Below are 12,911 nucleotides of genomic sequence, written 5' to 3' on the forward strand. Positions count from 1 at the left end.
GAAATTTGAATTTTTTATTTTTTTTGCGTAAGTCGTCCGTGAATCGGAATGGACGTAATTCACGTCTAAGTTAAAAAAAATTACGTCGTTGCGACGTCATTTAGCGCAATGCACGGTGGGAAATTTAGAAACGGAGCATGAGCAGTTCATTCGGCGCGGGGACGCGCTTCATTTAAATGAAACACGCCCCCTAATCGCCGATTTGAATTCTGCCGCCAGAGATACACTACGACGCCATAACTTACGGAGCAAATTCTTTGAGGATTCAAAGCAGCCAAAAGTAAGTTACAGCGGCGTAGCGTATCTCACATACGCTGCGCCGATCTATTTCTATGTGGATCTGGGCCATAGTGTGTACAATTGCGATACAAGTCATATTGTCCATAATTTTGGAGGGTGACTCAAGATTGTCCATAATTTTAAAGGGTGCCTTGACTGCAAAAAAGTTTGCAAAACACTGGTCTATGGTCTTGATGTCATCAAGACTAATGCAGGGATCATAGAACATTGGGACGCCAAGGGACAGTCCACCACCAAAACATGGGGGCACCATTGACCAGGACAACAAAGGATTGGGTATAAACATTTTGTTTCCCCCTTATGCCGCGTACAGACGGTCGTTTTTTGTGATGAAAAAAAATGTCGTTTTTAAAAACGTCATTTAAAATGACCGTGTGTGGTGAAAACATTGTTTTATGTCTTTTGAAAAACGACAAAAAAAAAAAATCGAACATGCTTGAATTTTTTGTGTCGTTTTTCAAAACGTTGTTTTTTGTGTCAATTAAAATGATAGTGTGTGGGCAAAACGACGTTTTTAAACCCGCGCATTCTCAGAAGCAAGTTATGAAGCTAGCTTCAATGGAAAAGAGTGCTGAACGTAACCGCGCTTTGCTAGAGCATTTTGAAAAAAACGATGGTGTGTAGGTACTGTAACGTCGTTTTTGAAAATGAAGTTTCAAAAACGTCGTTTTATTTCATGATTTAAAACGTCGTTTTATTTCATCACAAAAAACGACCGGCTGTACGCGGCATTAGATCTAAATCAGCAGTTAAACCCTGGACTTGGCCCTATTGCAAGGGAGAATTTTCAGATTTCCCATAGTTGGGCTTAAAACATGTTCATAAAAGCAAAGAGAGACGGAAACAAAGTCACATGATATCACATGGGTTTAATGTGATAGATAACGCTTGTTTTGTGCCTTTTCTTTCTTTATAAAGGATCCCCCACTGGGTACCAGTCATAACTGGATGAAACAAACAAAAACAGGATATTGAAGTTTTGATTTCAGCGTAGTCTTACGAAAAGCAATGTTAAAAAAAACTTTGATTACTTTTTTTGGCAAACAGCATAGAACACATTGTGACCGCAGCTGTAAAAATGGTTCTTGGAAATTTCAACTGGAGCCCCGTGTATCTGAAAAGTAGTCAGATTGTGGACGAGTTTGGGCAAATATCCTGTCCTACCTTCATATCTCTGAATGATCTGAAAGATTTTCTCCACCCTAATGCCGCGTACACATGACCGTTTTTAATCGTCTAGAAAAAACAACATTTTTTTTATCCCGATTATTGTTAAGCCTGCCTTGCCTACACACGATCATTAAAAAAAAATGCTTTAGCAAAGCGCGGTGACGTACAACACGTACGACGGCACTATAAAGGGGAAGTACCATTCGGATGGCGCCACCCTTGGGGCTGATTTTGCTGATTTCGTGTTAGTAAAAGTTTGGTGAGAGACGATTCGTGCTTTTCAGTCTGTTACAGCGTGATGAATGTGCTATCTCCATTATGAACGCTAGTATTACCAGAACGAGCGCTCCTGTCTCATAACTTGCTTCTGAGCATGCATGTTTTTTTCACGTTGTTAAAGCCTACACGCGACCATTTTTTACAATGTTAAAAACGACAACGTGAAAAACGACGCGAAAATTTTTAATGGCCATTTTTAACGTTGCGAAAAATGCTCTGGAGCCCACACACGATCGTTTTTAATGACAGAAAAAAAATGACATTTTTCACATCGTAAAAAATGGTCGTGTGTACGCGGCATTAGACATGGATATGCAGTATTATAGGAGCAACCCAAACATCCATTCTTCATCCAAAAACGTGCCTGAGCTCTTGTTCATGGGCTGTCCTTAAATACTTAGAAACAAAAGCGAAAAGTTTGAGTTTTTTAAGCTGTAAACCCAGTGATAATATGAATTAAGTGCAAAAAAAGTCCTCTCGCTCATGTGTACCCAACTGCCTCCAGAATCCCATGGCAGCTGGTCAAATGACCAGATGCCTTGAACTCACATGAACTCTGCTGAAGTAGGTGATTTGATTGCCTGATTTTTCCTTTCGTGAATGTAGAAAGGATGACAGTGCCACAGCACTGCTTAAAGTCTAGTCAATCTTTTTATTGTATATAAACATAAGCCAATGTGTTTTGGGGACTCAAAATAAGGGCTGAAATGTAACAAATATTATATGAAATAATAACATAGTGTAATGCCCTGTACACATGACCTGTTTTTCCGTCGGAATAAACTCGGGTGGTTTTTCCGACAGAATTCCACACAAGCTGTCTTGCATACACACGGTCACACAAAATTCCGACCATCAAGAACGCGGTGACATACAACCAGAGCTTTTTTTCTCAGAAAATAGGTGCAGGAACTCAACCACGACCCCGTTCAGGTTTCAAAAACAGTAGAAGGGTCTTAAAGGGGCATTAAATACCAGGATTGCATTACATACAGAGTGCAGAGTTCAGGGGGGGTTACACACAGAGTGCAGAGCTGTCACTTGTGAACACAGAAACCAGACTTCTGTGTTTACAAGTGATTGTGGTGAGCAGGCACCAAAGGGTCTGAGCCAGAGGTGGTGGAACTGAGTTCCGTCAAGTTCCCCCTGAAAAAAAGCCCTGCATACAACACTACGACAAGCGGAGAAAAATTAAGTTCAATGCTTAATTTTGAGCATGTGTGGTTTTTCATGCGTCAGAATTCCATACAGACGAATGGATTTTCCACTAGGAATTTTTTCCCGTCGGAAAAATAGAGAACCTGCTCTCTATCTAAATCCGTCGGAAATTCCGATGGAAAAAGTCAGATGGGGCATACACACGGTCGGAATGTCCAATGAAAAGCTCCTATCGGACTTTTTCCATCGGAAATTCTGACCGCGTGTACGTGGCATTAGTCTAAAGTAGGGGTCCCCAAACCGTGGCCCACAGGCCAGATGCAGCCCTTTGCTTGCCCTTGGAGCACTATGCCCACTGACACCAACACTAAGATACCTTTCCTTTTGCTGGATTACAAGGCATGGTGGGTTTAATGCAAGATGAAATGGTGGGCCCTATACACTTTTTGAATGCAAAGAGATTTATTGTCTCTTAAACAGAACTGTGGGAGAGAGTTTTAGGGCCAGGACACCCTTAAGTCGATGCAATAATAATTGGCAGACTCCGAGATTTTATAGAAGGACTGCTATAAAGGTGAAGGCCTCAAGCCAGACACCACTGCTGTATAGGTAGCTGTTACTAACGGTAGTTGTATTCAACTATTGGCAACACAAAAAGTTATCTGCTTACTCCACAGTCACTCACTGTGACTTTCACTAGACTTCGAAACCAATAGACACGGGATCCCCTGAGCTCTTCCACTTTTAGCACTCAGTATCTTCCTCAAGCGTCACCCCCCTTTCCCTGCTGGGTCCCTGGCTTGTCACTCACAGATACTCTTTAAGCATCACCCCTGCTGTGCCGCTAGGTCCCTGGCTTGGCACTCTCTGAAGTTTTCCCACTTCTTCACCGTCCCGGGCTGGTGAGAGGACTGCTCTGGTACTGGCTTTAGCTTACTCACAGTGGTCTCAGGTAACAAGGTGGATGGTCCCTTAGTGGCGACAGCTTCCCCTTCTACCTATGACCGCAGCTGGTTCCCAGCCTGGCTAAACCACTACTTCTGGTTGGACTACAAGCCAGTAGTCCCACCCCTACGATGCTTCTCCTGCTCCTGGATAGGCTTCAGGCAACCTAGCAGCCAGGTGTCCCCAGGATAGGCCTCAGGCTTCTGGCTTAGCAGCCCCGGGCAGCATAACACAGAACCCAGATCACCTGACTCCACCCAACTAAATAGTCTCTCCCAGCAGGCCAATGGACCAAAGAAGATCCCTGCCCATTGGCTGAGATACCCCATCCATTCATGTCTGAGCCTGCAAAGCTCCTGTCTTATCTAATGTCACTAGCATAGTGCCACCTAGCGACAGAAGAGAAAGGGTGCAACAAGTCCAGATTTAGAGAGGAGTCAATTGATCTCCTAACAATTGACCAAGGTAACTATCGCCTGGCAACTAAATTTGATAGCAACCCTGCCTAAACATCAGGGTGCTACATAAGAATCAGAATAACAATAAAATAGAAATACAACAATACAATTACAACAATAAAATGACATGACAAATAGACTAGCATAAGAAGAAAATGCAAAAGCATCTAAAATCCAATATAATCGATGGATGCGTAGGGGATCTTTAGGAAGCTATGGTAAGATCAATGTGTATGGCACATTCAACAAAAAAATATATAAATATATCTAATAATATGTAAAAAGATATAAAAGATTATATGAAGAGGTAAAAATATATCAATATATATATTTTGACCTTTTCAAATAATATCTACCTCTATTTTGGCTCAGTAATATAGTCAGTGTCAGTCCTATAAGTCATTCTGGCCTAACATCTTCTATCATCCCCATGCGGTTGCTGGTTGTGTATTGTGCATGCTGGTGCTTGTTGTCCTACAGCCGGCCCAGACACTTAAATAGCACGACTTTAGCACTGCCTCTCTAGGCCTGTAGAAGGAGCTGATGTCTCGGGCACATAGCCTGCCCATTCTGCCTATCCAGCCATGCCTCTCTCCCTGATGCCCCTCCACCTCTGGTGACATGACTTTCCTGCGTTCCTTGCTGGTTCCGGCTGATTTCCTGGTGGCCACAGGATCAATAGCGGATCCCCTGACATCTCTACAATGCGTGGATACTTGCCTTGGACGCCACGAGAGATACCACATACAGATGAGCTTTTTATCCTGTGAGTGTCATTGCTTACCTTGCCATTAAATTGTATTTTATGTTTCAAATCATTTTATTGAATTATTAAATATAAGCACATTCAAATACATAAACGTATATTATAGATCATAATACAGAAAATTCATATTTCATAAAGAATAAACTTAAAACACGTATTCAATACATTTCATATTAAAAAGAGTAACGAAAAGGAAAGAAAAAGAAGAACCAAAAAATAAATAAAAAATGGGGGGGGGGAAGGGGGGAATAGCAAACAATTCATTCAGAAAAGGATCAAAAAAAGAATATGTAACCAAATTAAGTCAAGAAGAAGTATTAGTTAAATGTCGAAATTATGTAGAATTTTTAAAATTTATCCAGCAAGCCCATTTTTCATAAAATGTTTTAGGAGATTCCCTGGCTTGTTGGATTAAGTCTTCGATTTCAGCATTAAATTGTATTTTAATACTACACTCAGGTGGCGCTTCTTGTGTTTCCGTTTTTTCGCTCATCCTGTTTACAGAGCTGGCTTTCTCTGAGGACAGCTGTCGCCATTGACCATAGAGTGTTGACACCTTAGGGACTTAAAATAATTATTTGTTTTATTTGCCTGCTTATATGATCACAGTCACATTATCTTTGTGCTTACAGTTATCTTTTTCACAGTTTTTGATAAGAAAGCAGAGTGGCAGGGAAACCAGGAATTTCACACAAAGGAAGCAATACAAAGAGAACAGGATACTTTCTCATATAAGTACATGGTACAGCAGGCACATATCAGGAATATGAAGTTTTGGGGTAACAAACACTTTGGCCCAGATTCACGTCCAGCGGCGTATCTCTGCGGCGGCATAACGTATCCGATTTACGTTACGCCGCCGCAACTTAGACGGGCAAGTGCTGTATTCTCAAAGCACTTGCTCCATAAGTTGCGGCGGCGTAGCGTAAATCGGCCGGCGTAAGCCCGCCTAATTCAAATTTGGATCAGGGGGGCGTGTTTTATGTAAATGCACTGTGACCCAACGTGATTGACGTTTTCCGCGAACGGCTCATGCGCCGTCCATGGAACTTCCCAGTGTGCATTGCTCCAAAGTACGCCGCAAGGACGTCATTGGTTTCGACGTGAACGTAAATGACGTCCAGCCCCATTCACGGACAACTTACGCAAACGACTTAACTTTTTCAAATTTTGACGAGGGAACAAAGGCCATACTTAACATTGTTACGCCGCACTTATGCCACCATATAGCAGGGGCAACTTTACGCCGGGAAAAGCCTAACATAAACGGCGTAACTTTACTGTGTCGGCCGGGTTTACGCCTGTCGGATCTACAGATATCTATGCGTAACTGATTCTAAGAATCAGGCGCATAGATACGACGGCGCAACGCAGAGATACGACGGCATATCTGGAGATACGCTGTCGTATCTCCACTGAGAATCCGGGCCTGTAAGTCCTAGCTTACCAAGGGTTGTAGATCATCCTCATGTGACAGTGCTTGGGCTTGGAGATTGGCTTAACACTTTCACACAGAAAATGTCGCTTGTAGGCAAGTGCCTACCAAGGGAATGTTCTGTATAGCAAGCCAGATTAGCCTGCCCAGGTTAGGTAAGGATTAAGTTCAGATCACCAGTATCCAGGGCTTTTTGGGTCTTGGCTTCTTTCATGGTTCATATATGTAGGGAAAAAGTAAGGTTTGAGGGAGCTTGGAGGGCTTCTGTTCAGGGCCGCATGAGAGCCGAAGGGTCTGTGTCAGCTGGAAGAATGTAGCCTCTGCCTGCCACCCCAAGGAAACTCATCAGTCATGGACACCACCTAAATAGACTCACACCTTTACAGGTATGCCTGGGCAGCCATAGAATAGTTAACTAGCAGTCAGACTGAGATGCATTTTATGTTGTAATGTTCCTGAAGCATTTTAAGTAAAGTTCTTGAGCCTGGTCTGAAGTTATTCAAGGGGTGCATGGTGGTACATGACCTGTAAAGCACATATGGGGTATGAAAACAAAGCCATTACAAAGGGTTGACTTGGCAGAAGAGTCAGAGATGAAGAGTAGTTGCAGCAGGTAATTATTAAACCATGAACTGCTGGGAATGTATAGTTCACTGGGTGTACGAAGGGTTTACATCCACTTTAAGGACAGGATTTTACATTCAGATGTAGCTCAGCTCAAACACATCTGCTAACCTGTGTTTGTCCTGCATTTCAATCACCCCAGCACTCAGTCAATTGAGGCGTACCAAAAATGAGATGAGATCTATACTACATAGTGTGTACATGGAAACATAAAAATTGTAAGGAGCATGGGGCAAAAGAATGAGCCTTTAGTTCCGCTTAAAGCTGGGCATACACTAATAGAATTTAAAACAAAAATTCTAAAGAAAATTCTCAATACATTTGAATGTCATTCGAAAGTACTTCAAGATTTCATTTGCTAGAATAGACCCTAATCCGGCGTTAGCTTTATTATCCCTTGGTGTGGAAAATATTCAGGTCACTAAACGCAATTCGGTTGTCCACTTACTTCTTGCCACTAGACTTTCAATCACCAGAAGATGGAAAGATCCCTGCCCTCCGTCTGTGATTGAAGCTATTGATCTCACAAATCTCCATATGTCGTATGAACGTTTGTTGGCTTTATCCCAAAATACTTTACACAAATATGATATTTCATGGGCCCCTTGGATAAATTGGATTAACCAATAAGATTAATTGTTCACTTTGTTGTTAAAATTTTGGAAGTTTCTCTTTCTTTTTTTTTATTGGAGTGCTCTTACTCAGGATATAACAATTGTAATAACAAAGACGTGATAGGTAATTAATTACAGTACTTACTTATCCTTTTGACTGTTAGCTATTTTTGTTTATTATTGAATCTCGTAACGGCAATAATTTAATATACTACCTTTATATTTTGATACCTCCTTTCTTATGAGGAATCAACCTTACAAACAACTACTTGAATAGTGTCTCTTTATTGTATTTCTTAGATACATAGAACAGTGTGTGTTTTTTTTTGTTTGAAAAAGCTTACACCTATGATATACTCATATGTAAAATTTTGATATACCAATAAAAACTATTGAAACAAAAAAGATTTCATTTGCTTTTAACATTCAATTTTGGAATAATTTGGCTTTACTGAACAAAAACTGCATAAACTGCTAGAAATTCGTACATTGAAGAAAATTTTTCCTTCCTGCTCCTTTCTAAGGAGGTAGAAAGGAAAATGTTCTCATCAAGGTAGAAAATAAACCCCAATTAGACCCCACTAGTGAACAAAAATGTGGAACAAAATTTTACTAGGGTATACCCAGCTTAATGCCGGGTACAGACGAGAGGATTGATCCGCGGATACGGTCCGCCGGACCGTATCTGCGGATAAATCCTCTCGAGGATTTCCGCGGATTTGGATCCGATGGAGTGTACTCACCATCGGATCGAAATCTGCGCCGAAATCCCGTCGCGATGATGACGCGGCGACGTGCGCGACGCTGTCATATAAGGATACCCACGCATGCGTCGAATCATTACGACGCATGCGAGGGAGGGAATCGAACGGATCGATCCGGTGAGTCTGTACAGACCACCGGATCGATCCGCTGAAGCCGATTCCAGCGGATAGATTTCTTAGCATGCTAAGAAATTTTTATCTGCTGGAAATCGGTCGGCCCGAAAAAAATCCGTGGAAAAAGATCCGCTGGGTTGTACACACCAGCGGATCTATCCGCTGGAACTGATCCGCAGATCAATTCCAGCGGATAGATCCTCTCGTGTGTACGGGGCCTAAGACTGGGCTTATAAAGCAGTGAATCTGCAAACATTCTCTGCAAGTGAATATTTTGGGTCTGTGTGTTTTAATGGTGTTGATTGATTCTGAGAATTTTTGCTGAAAGTCGCATTCACTGCTTTATAAAAAGACGATTTCTTAGATCCTTGCATAAGCCCAATTTTTCAGTAAAAAAAAGAAAAAACAGCACGACTTCAAAAAATAGCAACAATGATAAAGAAGCACAAGCAGACAAATGGCTCATTTTTTTCATCACAATGAACTAACAGCACCCCCTGAAACAGCACTGAAACCGTTTTACCTCACATAGATAATAAGAGGTCAGAGGGGGCGCTTCTCTTGTGAAAGACGAACAAGGCTGAAATTCTATGTCTAATTATGCTGCATACTAAATGATCTGGTGTTCTAGTTATAGTCATAATGGATTCACACAGAATAATTCACACCTGTATTACGCCTGACAATGGCTATTTTATTCTGAGGAACACAATGCCCATTTTCCTGGCCATTTTCAAGTCCTCCATCTCCGCTTCTCAAAAGGTAATTGTACCAATAAAATCATTTCTTCTCTGGAAGTAGTCCTAAAGTGGACCTTCACTCCCAAACAGCACTTTCTGTCTTTTCAACAATCTGTCCCGCAATCTTAAAAACTTTGGGCCAGATCCACGTACATCCGCGCATATATAGGCCGGCGTAGCGCATCTCATTTACGATACGCCAGCTCAACTTAGAGAGGCAAGTGCTGTATTCTCAAAGCACTTGCGTCCTAAGTTACGGTGGCGTAGCGTAAATGTGCCGGTGTAAGCGCGCGTAATTCAAATTGTGAAGAGGTGGGCGTGTTTTATGCTAATAAATCGTGACCCGACGTGATTGACGTTTTGAACGAATGGTGCATGCGCCGTCCGTAGGGTATCCCAGTGCGCATGCGCGAAATCACGTCGCAAATAGTCAATGCTTTCGACGTGAACGTAACTTACGCAAAGCCCTATTCGCGAACGATTTACGCAAACGATGTAAACGACGTAAAATTCGACGCTGTCCCGACATCCATACTTAACATTGCGTACGCCTCATAGAGGCAGGGGTAACGTTACGCCAAAAAAAGCCTTACGTAAACGACATAAAAAAATGCGCCAGCTAGTATCTAGCTAATTTGCATACTCGACGCGGAAGCGCCACCTAGCGGCCAGCATAAATATGCACCTTAGATCCGACGGCGTACTAAGACGTACGTCAGTCGGATCTAGCCCAGATTCAGGCGTATCTTGTTTTGTGGATACAAAACAAAGATACGACTGCGCATCGTAAGTTCTTTGTGGATCTGGCCCCATGTTTTTTACCTTTTATTTTTTTGCTCTGGTGAAGCTCTGCCCCTGACTCCATTCTTGTCCAGGTGAGAAAGACATCTACCCCACTCCAGCAGTCTCCTGTTTTTTTTTGGACAGCATCTTGAGGAGGGTGGATCTAACAAGGCATCATTGTGGGCCGGCTACAAGGATTCGGAAGCTTGTGCTTAACATCTTCTGGGTTAACCTCTTGGCACTGATGGCACGCAAATATGCAGCCTCTTGGTGGTTGGGCCGTGGTGCAGAGCGGCCACATATTTGTGTACTGGATTGCAATCACAGCTGTGCCTTGCTTGCTGCTGGAAAACAGTTGCCGGTGGCTAATGGAAAGCTCCCGATTGCTGCTTGCAATAGCCTTTTGGCGGTTGGGCCGTGGCGCAGAGCGGCCACATATTTGTGAACTTGATTGCAAACACAGTTGTGCCCTGCTTGCTGCCGGAAAACAGTTGCCGGTGGCTAATGGAAAGCTCCCGATTGCTGCTTGCAATCGGGAGCTTTCCGATCATGTGAGCGCCGCGACAGCCAATCGGCGATGCCAAGAATTTAAACGTATTTTCTACTGTGTCAGGTGTACTGTTTAGTTAATGTTGGTGTTGTCTAGTAGACAAGAGTTAATGTTCCTAGCCAGGTTTTCCCAGATTTTTCTGAAGACTATTACCCTCTGTTGAACAAAGCATATAAAAAAAGGGGGGCTCTATCCAATATAGGGGTCCTGGTCTTTGCTCTCACATGGGAAGAGAAGAAGAGTGCTGCTGAAGATGTAATCTCCATGTCACATACCTTACAGCAGAGCCAAGAAAGTGGGGGTGGCCTCTTGCACGGTCCTGGTCCCGACACCCCCTGGAGGTGGAGACAGGGAGTGCAGGGGCACGAGAGGGTGCAGGTGCCTGTAGTCCAGGTAGAGTCTCTTGAAGCACAGGAGACTTCTTGAACACGGAAGCTGCAGCAGTAACGTCAGATCTGTTCAGGGGAGATCAGGCAGGGGTAACATGTGCAGGCAGGAGTGGACAGCAGGCTGGCGGAGAAGGTACCAAATCAGGAGACAAGATCAAGGTCAAAGTCCAGCCTGGGGTCAGTATAGCAGATAGGCAGGTAGGCAGAGGCAGATAAGCAGGTAGGGAGGATCCGAGAAGGGTAGTCAAACAAGCCAGGTGTTTTCAGGAACAGGTCAATCTGGTAGTCAGCAAACAGGAACTCGGGTACTGGCTGAAAGACAATCCAGCACTGACACTCAGTTAGGTTCACACTTAAATAGGGCGCCGCGTGCTGGGATTGGCAGGGGCCCGCTCTGAGTCCTATGCGTCCCAGTCTATGCGTGCGCATTAGTGCTATCAGGCCGGGAATTCCTTGCAGACACCCAGAAATGGGAATTTGTTGCACTGGTTCTCTGACACTCCACTTTGCTACCTTACCACCCCTTGTGTCCAGTCAGGGTTCCTGGGGGTATGGACTTTTCACCTAAATTAACTTATAGACTGATGGACTTTTCCACCTGTTTAAGATATAACCACCTTATTGGGCACAAGAGAGCACCCAGGACACACTAGTAGGCAATTTAGAGGACTTTGTACAGGAATGTGTATGCAAGATGTTGCTGAAAACTGTTATTTGTTATTTTAACGATTTTGGTAAAATGACTTTTTTGGTAAAGCGGAGGTCCACCCTAAAAAAAGAAAAAAAAAAAGCCAAAAATGCTACAAAACAATTGAAAATATATATATATTTTATACTTACTAGAAGTGGCTGTTACTAGGCAGATCGTCCTAATCTGCCACTTCCTCGTCCGCGGTGGTCTTCTTTCGTCTCCTCCTCATGCTGCTTCCTGTGAAATGGGGAGCGGTGTCTTCTGGGGCCTTGTGTGTGTCCCAGGAGACATGCGCCCATTCACATAGTGCCGCGCGACTCGCACATGCACAGTAGAGAACCGGGAAGTGAAACTGCAACGCTTCACTTCTTGATTCCCTCACCAAGGATGGTGGCGGGGCAGCTGAGACCCGAGCGATTGCTCTGCTTTGGCTGCCGAGACCGTGGGCACCCTGGACAGGTAAGTGTCCTTATTAAAAGTCAGTGTTTGAAGCTGCTGACTTTTAATTTTTATTTTATTTTTAAACGTCAGACCTCTGCTTTAAAGTGGAATTCCAGTCATACCCTAACTAAGCCTAAATCTACTCACACCCCCATTCTATTACATGTACTCTGTAAAATAAATGAAATATATTACTATACTTACCTATTCTGAAGCTGCTCCGGTCCAGTCCAGCTTCATAGAAGAGGCAGCGAAAATGGCTGCAGAGCCTGGGTGATGACGTCACCCATAGGTTGACTATAGGGCTGTCCCTCTTCTACATTGAAGGTCATGTGACTGGACTGGAGCAGCTTCAGAATAGGTAAATCGAGACATCTTTTCTTTTTCTTATAGACACAATAACAAATAAAACACAATAAAAAACAACATATATCACCACCAACAATATATGCAATAAACATGAATTGAAATAAAACAAATTAAAAACTAAAAAACATTCCATCCTATTACAACACTGAATTGAATAAATAACACTAGTTGAAAAAAACAATTCTGAAGAAAGAAGTTTCTTTAGTAGTGATAAGGAGAGAGCGATAATGGGAACTCTGGTGAGGCTGGGTATCCAGTCCTTAGTAGCAGTGGAGAGATGGCACTGAAGGCAGCATTTTGTAGAGAAGCAGCTCTGGAGGG

The sequence above is a fragment of the Rana temporaria genome, chromosome 3, assembly GCF_905171775.1.
Source record: "Rana temporaria chromosome 3, aRanTem1.1, whole genome shotgun sequence".
Taxonomy (NCBI): domain Eukaryota; kingdom Metazoa; phylum Chordata; class Amphibia; order Anura; family Ranidae; genus Rana; species Rana temporaria.